Here is a 16,679-nt window from a genome sequence, read left to right as displayed (position 1 = left end):
ATAATAAGGTAGAAAACATTCTTCTGGCCGTTGAGCTTGAATTTCCTCAGGGTATTTTTCAAATGCATGAGTGCAAATCCACCTAGGTGGTGAGAAAAGAAAAATTCAACATTAGGATAATTATGCTTTAACTGATAAAAAAACAAGCCCACAAGTCTCACAACCCTAAAAACCTCTTCAACCTCAAAGGCTATTATCCTGTTTCATCAATATTATATTATAACCATCATCAATATGTTAATCAATCAACCGTATTTACTGAGTGCTTATTATGGGCAGTGCACCGTACCACAAGCTTGAGAGAATACAAAAGATTTAGTAGACATGATCCCTGCCCTCTAGGTGCTTACAAATCTAGTGGGGGTGCTTAGTGTTCATCAGTTCATGAAATGCAGTCCCAATTTATTGCAAAATAATGGAGGATATCCCGTTTCAGTGTCACACCTGGAGAGTTCCCAGTACTCTATCAGTCTTGACTACGGGAGGGAGAGTCAGGCAGAGGCCAACCCATTCCATTCCTAGCTTGGGCAGTGGCTAGCGAGTGGAAGGCAATCTGCTACAAGTCAAAACTCACCTGTGCTGGGCAGCAGCGGCATGGGAGAGAATCAAGGGCAAAGACTCAAGTTTACTGCATGGAAGGAGGCAGTGGTAAGCCATTTCCACATTTTCACCAAGAAAACTCTATGGATACGCTACCAGAACTATTGCAGATGGAGGTGGGGCATTCTGGGAGAGATGTGTCCATGGCGTTGCTGTGGTCGAAGATGACTCGACGGCATAAGACAAGACAATGGAGGATGTGAGACTGACCTAAATTGAAATCTAGTTAGCCTTTCACGATTCATATCCAATTCCGGTGAGAACTGCCCATGCAGGGTTGGATTCAGATTTTATCAAGTCATCAGTGGGGGCTGCCAAAACTAAAAATGCTTAGTTTTCCAGAAGGGGTTTGGGGAGCCGCACCATTTCTGGATCCCTATCCCTTACTCTGCTTCCTCTGATGGACTCTCCACAGGCCACAAACAGGGACTTTACCTGGCTTACTGAGTACAAGTAGTCCACCTTGTTGCTATAGGACCCCTCATGCACAATGATCAGAAACAGCAGCTTGATCCAGGAGTGGGTCTGTTTGATAGCCACTGTCCACTCTGCCTTTTTTCCCCATCTAAAAATCCTTTTGAATACTATGGCTTGATTGAGGTTGAGGAAGTGTGTGTGAAAGGATAATCAATCGATTGATCAATGGTGTTTACTGAGCATTTACCGTGTGCAGAGTACTGTACTAAGTGCTTGGGAGAGTGCAGTTCAACGGAGTTCGTAGACATGGTCACTGCCTCAAAGGAGCTTACAGTTTAGAGAATAGGAAGGGGAGAAAGGAAGTAAAGGGATCAATAAAGGGGATGCCCTCACAGGGGTGTGTTCATACAGGCAGCAGCTCTATGAAGAGACAATGGGTAGGGATAGGAAGACTGCATGTGTGTGTATTGAGTGGAGGGTAGTCTTTGAAAGTGACCATTCATTCATTCATTCATTCAATCGTATTTATTGAGCGCTTACTCTGTGCAGAGCACTGTACTAAGCGCTTGGGAAGTACAAGTCAGCAACATATAGAGACGGTCCCTACCCAACAACGGGCTCACCATAACTCTGATGAGAGTGTTTGCCAAAAAACAACGCAGGACAAGGGATAAAGGCTTCAAGAGACAGGGTTTCGGTAAGGACAGGGACGGTGGTTTGACATTTGGGGAAAGCAAAAGTCGGGAAAGGGAGACAGAGAAGGAAGACAGAGATAGAGAGAACTGGGCAGGAAGAGAGACAGGCACGGTATCCCAGTGAGGTAGTAGGCCCGACCTTCCCCTCAGCCACTTTCTGCCCAAGCCTGACAACTCTGCCCATTGCTCTCCAGGGATGTCTGTGCTGAAGGAACAGGACAGGGAACTGGTCTGTGGAATAGCTGCAGAGAGGGAGTTTTGGAACTCTGTCTCATTGGGACACTTGGCTGTTCTACATGTCAATTTATCTGGTGAGTACTAAGTTTGAGTCACTCTGTGTATGTGTGTGTGTATGTGTCTATTCCTCTTGCCTGTACCTATTTCTTTCTATCTCTTTCTCTCACCTGTTCTGTCCTTGCCTTTCCTTGTTCTCTGATTCTGACCTCACCTCCTCAAATAATTTCCTACATAGTCTGCAGGAAGCAGCCCAGGGCGGCAAAGGGAAATAACCTTAGGATTTGAGGCTAGCCACTAGGAATGTGACAGCAGCAGAGGAGGATGAAGGGCAGAAAGGGCTCTGTGGCCGTGATAGCCCTGCTTCTGCTGCCACTCTAGTGACCTGTGCTACAGGTGGAACCTGTTGCTGCAGCCCAGGTGGCAACGCCAGCAGAAAGCACGGGGACAGGAAGCAAATCCGGCTCTCCCTTGCTGCTGCTTCTTCACTCTGGCCAGAAGTTCTGTCCTGTCCCCAGTGCTGCTGCTGCTGCTGCTGCTTCTGGTGGTAGTTCTAGGGCCCTTCTCCCTAGGGTTACTGGCTTGGAGTAGTCCTGCGGCACCAGAAACCCTTTGGGATAGAGCCTAGAAAGGCCCTAGCAGCTGCAAAGAAGAGAGCAGATGTAAGAGGCACAGAGAAAGAAACAAGTAGATGGGATTAATGGTCATATACACAGTTCCTGCCCGGCCTCCACTACACACGCACACACAAACACACACACACACACACACCAGAGAAATTGTTTCTGCTGGCATTTCCAGTAGAGCTGTGGCCCTCTCAGAATATTCCAAACTACCCTGAAGGTGGACAAAGGAGAGTAAAGGATATGACCCTTTCTCAGCCCTGTGACTTTGTTAATAGGTGGCTGGACATTAAGGGAGATGGAGTTCCAGGAAGGAAGGAGGAAGTGAACAAGAAGTCAGGAGTGGGAGAAATGAAATGAGCGTGTCCGCTACCCACTGCCACCCACTTAGGTTCTGCAGTGGTCCAACTGTTCCATTCCACTACTGTCTAGCCCAGCTTTCAGGGTCGCACCTGGAGAGTTTCCAGTACTCTACTATCTCGACTACGGGAGGGAGAGTCAAGCAGAAGCATTCCCATTCCATTACTAGCTTGGTCAGTGGCTAGTGGTTGGAAGGCAATCTGCTACAAGTCAAAACTCACCTGTGCTGGCAGCAGCGGCATGGGAGTGAGGTGAGGGTGGAGACTCAGGCTTACTTCATGGAAGGAAGCAATTGTAAACCGCTTCCATATTTTTACCAAGAAAACTTGATGGATACAGTACGGGAACGATTGCAGATGGAGGTGGGGCTTTCTGGGAGAGATGTGTCCATGGCGTAACTATGGGTAGGACATGACTCGACAGCATTAGACAACAACAACTGTTTAGCCAGCCCTCCACCACTCCAGCGGAAATCCCTCTTGCCTATCAGCCCAGCCTTCAGTAATTCTCACTTCAGTGGTCTGGGGAGGGGATACCCCAATTCCATCTAGTCCTCAGTGAGGTAGACCTAACACCAGACTTCACTATATTTATCTAACACTTGGACTTGGCTTGAGAACATTGTTTTAAAATGTTTTCTTTGGGGCTAATTCGGATTATTTTATACATTTTTCAAAGCTCCCCCTTGAAACACCTAAGTCCCCTGGCTTTTAACCTATGGCAGCAATTGTACTCACTACTTCATCCCCACTCATCGCCCAGAACACCTAAGTACTACCAGGGAGGGACCTGGGCACAAGGAGAATTTGTCTTATGAATACCAATAAAAAATAAACGACATAAAAATTAAATTCAAGGGGGAAAGAAGACTTTTTTTAAAAAACGCAGAAGGCTATGGGGAAGTGACTTTGGTGATTTAATCATTAAAAAATAAAAACGTTATGAAGAAGTCAAGAGCTGTCATTGTTAAGGCAGATAAGTAAATACTGGGAGAGTAAGGGAGAGAGATATTTAAGACTCAAGTCAATACTTATGTTGTTGAGAGGGAGTCATCTGGAGAAGAACTACCAATTAGGAATCCCTCGGGGAAAAAGTAGATGGAGTAGAGAAAAAAAATCCCAAGGTGAAGACTTGAAACAGTTTACTGTGAAAGAGAAGATGAGACATTTCCATCAGAGATGAAAAAGAAATGCAGAGACGTGTGGCTAGAACCCAAAGCAAAGCCCAGAGAATCCCGGTTTGGTGGATGGTCTAAAGAATTAGAATGTAGTTCAGGAACAAGCTTATGACTCACTCATTTTAGGTTTTGAATGTTCAGTTAGGAAAAGTGAAATGTGACCTTTTTCCTGTTCCCAAAGCATCCCGTATTTAGTGCCTTGGTTCATTTTTGAGAAACTCAGCAGCCTCTCCGTTACATTCTGCTTGACTCCTGTTGCTACTGTGGTAGCAGTGATTGTGAAAATTGTGTCTCTTGTCAGATTGCCCTAACTCTTGGGCTCCCTCCCGTAGTTTCTCATGGCACAGTGCTGGAACATGGTTTTAAAAAACAGCACAGTGATGAGAACAGAGCCGCTAGACCCAGACTGCCATGTGAGAGCCAGGTCAGTCATTTGAAACACTCTCTTGGGCTGAGGGAATCTGGGACCTTCAGAACTGAAGGGTGTTTTCAGAAGGCATGTGGCAGGCTGGAAGGGAAATCATATCTGAATCAGATGTCTACGCCTGAGGTGGTTCTATATTGCCTGTTGGGTAGATGAGGTGGCACAGGCCATGACATTCTTGGCATGTCACACTGATATTTTGTTAACAAGAGTTTAGGCTTGGAGGACTCTTTGACCAGTGGCAATCCCCAACACTTAAATTTGATGGGCAGTTGTTACAGATGGGCTTCAGTAAGGCTTATTTGCCAGCTTTGTGGTTAGGAAGATGCAGGTTTCACAGGTAAAGCGATCTCCTGCCAAACAGTCACCTAAGCTTCCTCCCTCATCCCCCCCACCCCTCCCAACACACACACACACACACACACACACACACACACACACACACACACACTTTACACCCAGTCTTCCCTTTCGTCATATTCATTATCCCAGCCTGGGACCCTTTGATCCAGGGAGGCTCCTGCTAGCTGGATGGTTTTTGGACACTGCAGCATGGCTCAGTGGAAAGAGCACAGGCTTTGGAGTCAGGGGTCATGGGTTTGAATCCCAGCTCTGCCAATTGTCAGCTGTGTGACTTTGGGCAAGTCACTTAACTTCTGTGGGCCTCAGTTCCCTCATCTAGAAAGTGGGGATTAAGACTGTGAGCCCCCCGTGGGACAACCTGATCTCCTTGTAACCTTCCCAGTGCTTAGAACAGTGCTTTACACATAGTAAGCGCTTAATAAATGCCATCATTATTATTATTATTCAGTTCCTTGCATTGAGAAGCAGAACGGTGTAATGGATAGAGCATGGTCCTGGGAATCAGAAGGTCATGGGTTCTAATCACCACTCCACCACTTGTCTGCTTTGTGACCTCAGGCAAGTCACTTCACTTCTCTGTGCCTCAGTTACCTCATCTGTAAAATTGGGATTGTCATTGTGAGCCCCATGTGGGACAGGGACTGTTTCTAACCCGATTTACTTGTATCTACCCCAGTGCCTGGTACATAGTAAGTACTTAACAAATACCACAATTATTATTATTATTATTATTAGTTCCTATTGCCTTATACCACATAGGGTGCTGGAAAATTATTCATGAAAAACCTGTTTGGGGACATGGGATTATAAGAGGGTTATGAATGCGGGGAGAGCTGTGATCAGTCAGATTTGGGAGGGAGGAGTTTCAAGCAGGGAGAACAGGATGGACAAGGAGACGGAGGTTGGGGAGTTGAAAGCAGGATACAGGTAAAAGGTTGGCTTGAGGGGAACTAGAAGACTGAGTTGGAGAATAGTGAGTGAAGAAAGTGGATTGATAAGGTGGAGCCAGATAGTGGAGAGCCTTGAAGCAGATTGTGAGGAAATTTTATTGGATGTGGGGAAAAAGGGGATGCTAATGGGAAGTTTTGAGGAGTGGAGATATCTGGGCTAAATGACTTCAAGAAAATGATCTATGCAGCAGCATGATTGGAAAGGGGGGAGGCTGAAGGCAGGGAGATGAATAAGAAGGCTGATGAAATAGTCTTAGCCTTAGTATGATTTGAGCCTGTACCAGGATTGAGAGGAATGGTTTGATTTAAGAGCTGTTGGATAGGAAGAACTGGCAGGATTTGGCAGTAGATCGAGTGTGAGCATTGAAAGACAGCAAGGAGTTGAGGATGACACTGAGGCTGAGGGTTTCTGGGTTAGGATTGGTGATGGTGTTAGTGATTGAGATGGGAAAATTAGGAGGAAGGGTGGAAGGAGTGGGAGGAGTGGGTTTAGGGAGAAATATAAGCTTGATTTTGGACATGTTAAGTTTGAAATGCTGGGGGACATGTCCTGAAGACAAGAGGAGATGCAGGATTACAGATCAGATGAGAGGTCAAGGTTAGAGAGAGAGATTTGGGAATTACCTATGTAGGAGTGGTAGTTAAGGCCGCTGGGGTGGATTAGTTTCCCAGGGAAGTGAGTGTAAAGTGAGAAGTGAAAGGGATCTAGAACGGCTTTATGGGAATGCTGTAATTAAGGAATGAAAGGTGGAGGAAGAGCCAGCCAAAGAAACTGAGAAGCATTAGCCAGGGAAGTAAGAAAAGAAACAGGAGATAACAGTGGCGGTACAATCAATGTTAGTGTTTCCAGGAGAAGAGAGTGGTCTACTATGTCAAAGGCAGACAAGGGGTCAAGAAGGATTAGGATAGAATATTATCCATTAGATTGGGCAATGAGGAGGTCATTGGTGATCTTAAAGTGTGTAACCTCCGTACAGTGAAGTGGGTGGAAACCAGACTGTAGAGTGTCAAGAAGGGATTTGGAGAATTGGAGGAAGTGAAGGCTGCAGATGTATATAATCCAGTTGAAGATCTTAGATAGGAAAGGGAGCAGGGAGATGGGGTGATAGCTAGAGGGTTCAGTGGGATACAGAAAAGGGTTTTTCAAGCATAAGGAAGATGTTAGCATGTATGAAGGCAGAGGGGAAGGAGCCATCAGAGAGGTAGTGATTGAATGCAATAGTCAGAGAGGGAAGAAGAGTGTATACAAATATTTTGAGAAAGTGAGATGGCTGGGGCTTAGACACCCAGGTAGTGAAGGTAGATTTTGAAAGCAGGTGAAAGGTCTCCTTTTGAGAGCTGTTTAGACAACCTGAATATACTTTTTTCCATAGCTATCGCCTTCACACACAACTTTGCTTTCAGAGAGTGTTCCATTGAGTGTGGAAAAATGAGCATAGAGACCGCTTTGGACCATGGATATCTTTCTGTCAATCAGTGTAAACCAGTCCCAGATCAGGGCAGTTATTCCTATTTTCTTTTTTAATTTAATTTTGCTTTGATTTGATTTATGGACTATGCAGCCTTTGCAGAACTTCACTCGACTTAAGACTCTGTATTGATTTTCAATAACGGAAGAACTGAAAAATAAAGACACTACAGCAGGGCTTGACCGCAGATCAGAGCTGTGCGGAGGAACATATGAATTAATCATTTCTGGTAGTAATCAATCAGGCTGCCAAGCACACTGCAAGAGTCCCTGAAAAGGAAGCAAGCTAGATGGCAACAAGGTTGAAGGCAGCCAGGGTAAAGATCACAACCTTTCAATTGCTTTGCTTTAGGAGTGAGAGGAAAAAGAAAGCAGAGGAGGAGGAAGAAGGGGAAGAAAAGGAAAAAAGAATGGGAGAGAGGGAGGAGAAAATTTAAAAACTGGACAAGTGAAAGCTAAATAAAAGGGAAGAAAAATAAATTAAAATCAAAACGGTAAGAAGGAAAAAAATAGTTCTAGGGAAGGGGAGAAAATGAGCCACAGCATTTTGAGACTGGAGATAGTTCTAGTTAGGAATGTCGCAAACAGATGGGCTTCTAGATCATTGTTAAAGACATCCCTCCTTCGGGAAACTGCATCAGGGAACGTATAAACTAGATTCCAGCTCCAACATTCCCCTCATAAAGTACATTAATCATAGTAAATCAATATTGTTGCATTAAGAGAGATTAAGCAGTATGGAATGTGGCGTTATCACACTCTGATTGAAGGCTGCCATATCACTGAGGGGTTTATAGGATTAAACCCGCAGCAACTCCCTAACACTCATATCAAATTAAAAGTCTTGACCATCAGCCCTCCACCTGCTTACCTAACTCCAATAATCAACTACCTTTTCTTCTCCCTCTCCATCCTTGATCATACTCTCCACTCTGCCCAGGTAAAATGATCAGCCCTCAGCAAACATTTCTGAGCTCCTAGCATGCCCTGTCCCACCACCTCTCTCCAATCCATATCCCTCCCATTCCTTCAAAGCTCTATGAAAAATCCCACTCCATTTCAAGGCTTCCCAAACCAATTATGCCTACCATAGCCATGTCATTCCTTCCCAGTTACCCTAGCCATTACATATGCATCACATAAATGATACAACATGAAACAGCTGGGTTATGAGAAGCAGTGTGGCCTAGTGGAAACTGCACAGGCCTGAGCGTCAAAGGGCCCGGCTCTGCCAATTACCTGCTGAATGACTTTGGGCAAGTCACTTAACTTCTCTGTGCCTCGGTTGCCTCATCCATAAAATGGGGATTAAGACTGTGAGCCCCAAGTGGGACATGAATCAGGTGTCCGACCTGATTAGCTTGTATCTACCCCAGAGCTTAGTACAGTGCCTGGAACCTAGTAAATGCTCAACAAAAGCCATAAAAAAGTTCTGGCAAGAATCAACTTCCTCCATGGAGCAAGGACCCAAGACTCTTGCTTCTATGTTATCTTCCAGAAGCAGGAGCCCGAACCAGGGGGCTATTCTGCCTTGCAGGTGTTCCTCGCTGACCATCCCCACGTAGGTCACACGGAAGTGACCCAGCTCTCTCAGGATCATCAAGAGGATGAACAGCCACCGTGAGAGGGAACTTCATCCTCAGAAGAGCAAAGCTTGCTTTTCATGAAGGCTTTTAGAGTCAGTTGGTCATAAGTAAATTTTCCAGGCATCCATGTTACATTCTGTCTGAACTCCCATTCTGGGGGTGGTGGGGATGGGGTGTCTGGAACTCAGTAGCATTATCGTTCATCACGAATCCTCCTTAGATTGAAAAGAAAGTCCCCCCCACACCTCAGACATCTTACCCCACCTCACCCTAGGAGACCATCTCCCCTGAAATGGCATTTTTCAGACTAGTGAGATTATAATCCAGGTTTCCTCATGTTGGAAGGGTCTCTTCATACACAGTTGAGAATTTCTAATGAGGGAGTTGGCTTTTAGGGCAGCAAATTTGAAATGACCCATTTTCACTGGGAAATGGAGAAGAGGTCAAAGAGCTGGAACTGAAAGAGGGAAGCAGCTCTGTGGCTTGCAAACTTGTTGTGACTCATGATTCGACCTGAGCTGAGTGGCTAGTATAATCCTGAAAATGCAAATTCTTGGAGTAACCCCCCATAAGAGGGCTCAAAGAACTGCATCACTGTGGTAAAGACAGAGTATTATTGATTTCACTCTCCATTCATCAATGAGGCACTCAGTGTGCTAAAAAGCTTCACAGTTATGCATAATGAGAGGGAGACAAATTTCCTCAGTAGACATTCATTTTCCTTGAGAGAAGAGAAAAGGAATGCTTTTTTCTCCTGACTACACAGCAAACCACCTTGAGGAAAAATCTTGGCTAGGCAATACAGGACTTGAAGTCCATGAGAGGAATCAGCCCATGAAGAAACAACAGAAGAGCGGTCGGTGGATACTTGTACTGAGTCATCTGCTTAAAAGACATAGAAACCATAGAACCATAATCAATCAATCAATCAATCGTATTTATTGAGCGCTTACTATGTGCAGAGCACTGTACTAAGCGCTTGGGAAGTACAAATTGGCAACAAATAGAGACAGTCCCTACCCAACAGTGGGCTCACAGTCTAAAAGGGGGAGACAGAGAACAGAACCAAACATACCAACAAAATAAAATAAATAGGATAGAAATGTACAAGTAAAATAAATAAATAAATAAATAAATAGAGTAATAAATATGTACAACCATATATACATATATATAGGTGCTGTGGGGAAGGGAAGGAGGTAAGATGGGGGGATGGAGAGGGGGACGAGGGGGAGAGGAAGGAAGGGGCTCAGTCTGGGAAGGCCAACCATAGAATCCCCAGATGCCACCTGAAGAAAGGGCTTGATGACACCAGGGTATGAGGAGAATCAGGCTCAATTTCTTGTATTAACAGTTCCATCTAACAAGCATGTGATGCCCAATCAGAATAGATGCTTGAATGTTAATGTACCAAAGGTGATGAATTCTCCTAAGAGGCTGATGAATTCTTTTCAGGAGCTGTTTGAGACTTTGGATGTGCTTATGGGGAACAAAGAGCCTGTCTGGCAGAGATTAAAGAAGTGGGTATAACGGTTGAATCCTGGGGCCCCAGGAAAAGGAGGGGCAGGGTGCAGACCCAACTTTAGGCAGTAATAACCATAAGCAATTCCCTCAGGCCCAACACTAGCAAGATAGCTGCCGCTTGGGACATTCTAAAATGGCATCTGTACCAGACCTACCTAAGATGGCTGCCCATGCATGCACAGCATCAGAGGGAGTGGGGAGGTTCAGGAGCTGAAATGTGGCCCTGCTGCACACGGACATTGCCCACATGTGGCAACTATTTTAGGGGAGGGAATAGGGAATGGAGAATCACTGGAAAAATGAAAACAGCACCATTGTCCCCAGAATAAAACAGGTATGAAAAACTGAAATGGCAGTGGTCACAACCAGCATAACCTGTTTGTAGCAGTTCTGACTGTAGGCTTCTGCACACACCCATTCACACTGTCTCCACGACTGTCGGCCTTCCCCAATAACTTCCAGCATGATCTGCCTCATGAGAGTTTCTCAGTTTGGAATGGAGTCCTTCAGGGAATCCCCCACATCTTCCTTCAGCTTGTCTCCTCCTCAGCCAGGCTGTCTTGAGGTCAGCCAAGCTGCCTCAGTGAGGGCAGGAGCTAGAGTGTGCGTAGGGTCAGGAGGCACCAGTGGAGGGTAGGTAGGAACAGCCCTGGGAGGAAAATTGCCATTGGTTGGCACTGTCCCCTGCCATGGCAAAGTGGTCATTGCCTTCCAGCCTAGGCTGTGAGCCGAGAGGACCTGGGCTCTCTGAGGGGAGGAAGTGGGAGGCGATTCTTTCTGTCCTTTGAAAGAGCCACAGAGTGCCGAGCTCCACCAGGGAATGTATTTGTGTGTACTTGGGGCAGGGGAGTGAAGGAGAGGGAGGGCTGTGCATTGCCAAGCGGGGAAGTGGCTCTATGTTCGGAGTTCAGCCCTGACCAAGAGGCACAGCTCAGCTCGGCAACCTGAGATTGCCGTAGCATGGCTCTGGCTCTGCATTACCACTGCTGCAGGCTACAACAGTGTGTTCCCTTTGCAGTTCTGGACTCAGCACCTTTAGTGCATCCAATTGCAGAGGGAGGTTTTCATTCATTCAATCGTATTTATTGAGCACTTACTGTGTGCAGAGCAATTCCCTCAGGCCTGACACTACCAAGATAGCTACCGCTTGGGACATTCTAAGATAGCATCTGTACCAGACCTACCTAAGATGGCTAAAAGCTTGGGAAGTACAATTCAGCAACAGAGACAATCCCTGCCCACAATGGGCTCACAGTCTAGAAGATTGGGAATGCCGGGTAGGGAAAGGAGGTTGGCACCTAGTCTGTCTTTCAGGTGTTTCATCCCCTCAGGGATACAAAAACTGGGGCAAGAGTAATACAATTTAATGGCACTATGTGCAGCATGATGTAATGATATCACTGCGACATGTGTGACCCTGGAGCCACTTTGCAGAAGCTGAAAGGTAAAGGTTTCAGCGGAAAACCTAAGAAAGAGGGTGCAATTGGGAAAATTGGAATGATGTACAGAAGTGTGAGGAATTTTCAGAGATGAGTCCCTCATTCCAATGCGCAGTTGAGGCAGTTTAACCGCTGGTCATGGCCGAATATGAAAGATTGTATGAAAAACTCATTCCTCGCAACCCAGCTAGTCACTACAAAAGAAAGTGGCAACCTTATTCTGTCCTCAGTGGATATAGAAAGGGCAAGAAGAAGAACAAGCAGGGAAATGTACTGTATAACAAGAGTTTGCCTGGCCTAGAGAAGTTGCCTGCAATCATTTATAAATATTCCCTGTGACACTTTCTGAAAATCAATGGCTGTGCCTGTACAGGGCAAAAATCAATGTTTGTTTCCCCAAAGGATCCAGAACACAGAGCAAAAATGTTCTTCCCTATTTTCATTCTAATCAAAAGGGGATGGCTCATGTCTCAGTAATTCAGGATCACCTCAGGATCAGACAGAAGGCATTGTCAGGCCCATGCGTATGTGAATTTTAGATTTCGTGATCATGACCTTCTGCATCCCTACGGATTGGGTCATAGCACACATGATGGACAGTTGTGGCCCCTCCCATCCTGACCATGTTCTAGAAGGTACATCTTTCTGTTCTCCTAACTTGCTGGCTGCTCATTCTCAGTCTCTGTTGCTGGCTCCTCCTCTGCCTCCCACCCTCTATCAGTGGGAGTCTCTCAAAATACAGTGCTGGGTCCCCTTCTATTCTCCGTACACACCTACTCCCTCGAAGAGCTAATTTGCTCCCATGCCTTCAACTACCATCACTACTCGGAAGATTCCCAAATCTTCCTCTCCAGCCCTGACCTCTCTCCTTCTCTTCAGTCTCGCATTTCCTCCTGCCTTCAGGACACCTCTACTTGGATGTCCCACCAACATCTCAAACTTAACCTGTCCAAAACAGAACTCCTCGTCTTCACCCAAACCCTGCCCTCCCCTCTCTTTCCCTTTAGGGAAGACAACACCACTATCATCCTTGCCTCACAAGTCCACAACTTTGGCATTTTCCTCAACTCATCTCTCCCATTCAACCCACGAATTCAGTGTGTCACCAAATTCTGTTTCTACCTTCACAACATCTCTAGAATCTACCCTTTTCTCTTCATTCAAGAGAAGCAGCGTGGCTTAGTGAAAAGAGCACGGGCTTGGGAGCCAGAGGTTGTGGGTTCTAATCCCAGCTCCACCACTTGTCTGCTGTGTGACTTTGGGCAAGTCACTTAACTTCTCTGTGCCTCAGTTACCTCATCTGTAAAATAGGGATTAAGACTGTGAGCCCCATGTGGGACAAGCTGATTACCTTGTATCTCCCCCAGCACTTAGAACAGTGCTTGGCAAATAGTAAGTGCTTAACAAATGCCATCATTATTATTATTATTATCCAAAGTGCTACCATGCTAGTCCAAGCACTTGCCTTATCCCACCATAACTACTCCATCAGCCTCCTCGCTGACCTCCCTGCCTCCAGCCTCTCCCCACTCAAGTCCTTATTCACTCTGCTGCCTAGATCATTTTCCTAAAATATCATTCTCTGCACATCTCCCTAATCCTCAAAAACCTCCAATGGCTGTCTACCCATCTCTGCATCAAACAGAAACTCCTTACCCATAGCTTTAAGGCACCAAATCAGCTCTCTCCTTCCTACCTAAACTTGCTCCTCTCCCACTACAACCCAGCCCACAGACTTCACTCTTCTAACACCAACCTAAATGCTATACCTAACTCTAATCTTTCTTGCCATTGACCTCCTTGCTCACGCCCTCCCTCTTAACTGGAACTCCCCACCCTTCACATCTCCACTACTCTCCCCATCTTCAGATCACTCCTAAAATCATATCTCCTCCAGGAATTCTTCCCTGACTAACCTCTCATCTCCCCACCCTATTCTCCTTCCCTTCTGTGCTGCCTATGCACTTGGGTCTGTACTACCCCTAAACACTTTGATACTCCCTCCACTCCTACCCTTAAGCACTCAAGTGCATATCCTTAAGGATACGGGATAGTTCTCCCTTATTCCTCCTTTTCTTGGTGGGGGTTGAGGGGAGGTTCTCCCCATTAAGCTCTGTTGAAAAAGAGAGGGTGAGGAAAAAAGAATGAATCAGAAAATCCGGGGCATTCGTCACTAATGCTCCCCATATTCCCTAGAGGTCAGACAGCATCTTATTCCCAGCCTCCAGGGTGCTACCTACACATTCCTGGATGGCAATATCAGACAGGGATCCACTTCAAAATGTTGGCGGGCCAATCCTAAATATATTTCTGTATCTCCTTTCAGAATAACATAGGGAAATCTCCGACAAAAGAGTAGCATGGGAGAAGAGTTGGAGGTAGGAGTGGGCTAAATGGACGTGGGGAGGTGAAGTGTAAATTTTCCAAGAAGAATCAGAGGGTATTGTCAGGGGGTTTTGAGATGAGATTCAGAGGTCTGTTGATTACCAAAGTTATTGGAAGTCAAATGATCCTTTAAGGAGAGGATGACAGCAGAGAAATCAGTCTTGGTGGTAATTTTGAGGCCTAAAAGAGGAAAAGTGAACTTAGAGACAGGAAGTCCAGTGAGAAAAAGCTCATCTTGTCCAGGACAAGATTGACTAGAACTAGAAAGAGAAAATTCAGATTTGGGAGGTGTTGTGAAAGAAAAAGTATCATACTTTGCCAGCAACTAGATGTTCCTTGCTTAAAGATCTCCGATATTTGAAAGCTTATTTTTTGCACATGGCTATAGTCCACCAAGTACCTTCTCATAATATTAGTTGGAGTCAGGTGATTGTTATATAGTTAGTTTGGAACTGTATGATGTTTCTTGTCAAATAATCACAGTTTGGAGGATACAGTTTGGGATCATACCCTTTCAGTGATTCTGGGTTAAAATGGGGTCAGACTGGTGGTGTTTATGAAATATTTCCTGAAAGGAATTATAGCAGGCTTAATTCTGACATTTATAATTGAAACAAAACAAAAAATGATATTTAATCCCCAAAATGTTTCATGCCACGAATCTAATAGGAGCAGTTACTTCCATTTAAAGACCTGGTTTTTATAATCTGCAGCAGTCAAAAATAATTTAACTGATTGAGTCAAACAAGACACTGAGGAGGATTATAGGATATCTTGAGTTTAAAATTCCTCTGTATGGTCTATCAATTCTGGATGGAAAACTTGAGTAGCGAAAAAAAAAAAACCTCTGTGAGATTGCTGATGCCTTGCCTGAAAGATTAAAATAGGGGAAAAAAATCTGAAATTGGGTAAACAAAATTAATCAGTTTGGAAATAGGGAAATAAAAGCATCCATCTTTATTCGCTGGATACTCTAATGTGGAATACCCACAGAAACACCATGACTGTTTTTCTTGATTCCCAGCTGCATGATTAACTTTATAACTTGATTAATGTTCAGACTGGAGGGGGGAAACAAGTTGTGGAGAGAAAATGGAAGGTCTGGGGTTTGTTACAAAACATATCTCTTTGGTGGTAAAACAAGAAAACTCATATCTTGGAAAATGTTCCCTTATAAATGACCACATCCCCAAACAGAAAGGTATTCTAAAGTTGCCTCCTCCTTCTCCAGAAGAACTCAGGGAATGAGAAGCCTCTAATGGAATGAGATGGACATTGGGCAGGCTGAGAAATAAGCTATTCCAACAGAATGGGAATGCAATTAATGTAATTTTCAAAATTCAACAATCACTAACACCTGAAGTCTGAAAAGCTTGTAAAGAAACAGCAGGCAATTGGACAAGTCCCAGCCTTCAAAGAACTCATAAAGATGTATTTCATATCAGCGATCAGCAATGTAAACTAATTCAGAGACAGCCTGGTATTCCCAACAGATAATAGCCAGACAAGTACTAAAGACAGTTTGAGCTAGAATTGAAATGTATCCTTGTAAGGTTACATAATGAATAAATGTTCTTTCATGCCAATGTCAGAAAGTAAAGAAAAATTGTACAGCTTTAATCTTTATTCGCTTTTTTTCTTAAAGAACTGCATCTGTGTATTCTGAAAGAACTGTCTCCAGAGAGGGGAAGAAAGGAAGGATTTTTGTTTAATCTGAAATGAAAATGTACCCACATCATCAGGTTGTAGATAGTGAATGGAAGCTGCAGAATCTGAGGGCTGGGAGAGGGCAACATAGCTTAATATGATTTTGAAATCCTTGCTCTACAGCTGGGTAACTTGTATTGTATTATTAAGCGCTTACTGTGTGCAAAGTGCTGTTCTAAGCGCTGGGGAGGTTACAAGGTGATCATGTTGCCCCAAGGGGGGCTCACAGTCTTAATCCCCATTTTACAGATGAGGTAACTGAGGCACAGAGAAGTTAAGTGACTTGCCCAAAGTCACACAGCTGACAATTGGCGGAGCCGGGATTTCAACCCATGACCTCTGACTCTAAAGCCCGTGCTCTTTCCACTGAGCCATGCTGCTTCTCATTATTACTCATTCTCATCTCTTTATTACTACAGTAATACAGTAATACAGTGTTCTCACCTTTAGAATGGGGACACCGATATTATTTACTTCTCCAGAAGGATTCCCAGATTTTTTCCCTGTATATCCAAGGACACATTCCAGTCTTCATACTATTTCAATGCATTCCACATTGTGTTTGTGAGTCCCTAGCTCCAAAAATGGGGAATAAAATTGAAACTAAACCTAACAATCAATCAATCAATCGTATTTATTGAGCACTTACTGTGTGCAGAGCACTGTACTAAGCACTTGGGAAGTACAAGTTGGCAACATATAGAGACAGTCCCTACCCAATAGTGGG

General features: G+C 44.8%; 1 non-coding gene across 1 annotated transcript; it reads left to right on the top strand.

Annotated features, from left to right (window-relative positions):
• The first annotated feature begins 426 nt into the window (after positions 1-426).
• Positions 427-564, top strand: LOC119948389. The gene has a single exon (XR_005456788.1). It is a non-coding gene; the product is annotated as a small nucleolar RNA SNORA7 (small nucleolar RNA).
• Positions 565-16,679: the final 16,115 nt, after the last annotated feature.

The sequence above is a fragment of the Tachyglossus aculeatus genome, chromosome X4 (genome assembly GCF_015852505.1).
Source record: "Tachyglossus aculeatus isolate mTacAcu1 chromosome X4, mTacAcu1.pri, whole genome shotgun sequence".
NCBI classification, from domain to species: domain Eukaryota; kingdom Metazoa; phylum Chordata; class Mammalia; order Monotremata; family Tachyglossidae; genus Tachyglossus; species Tachyglossus aculeatus.
This window is presented reverse-complemented; position numbering and strand designations above follow the sequence as displayed.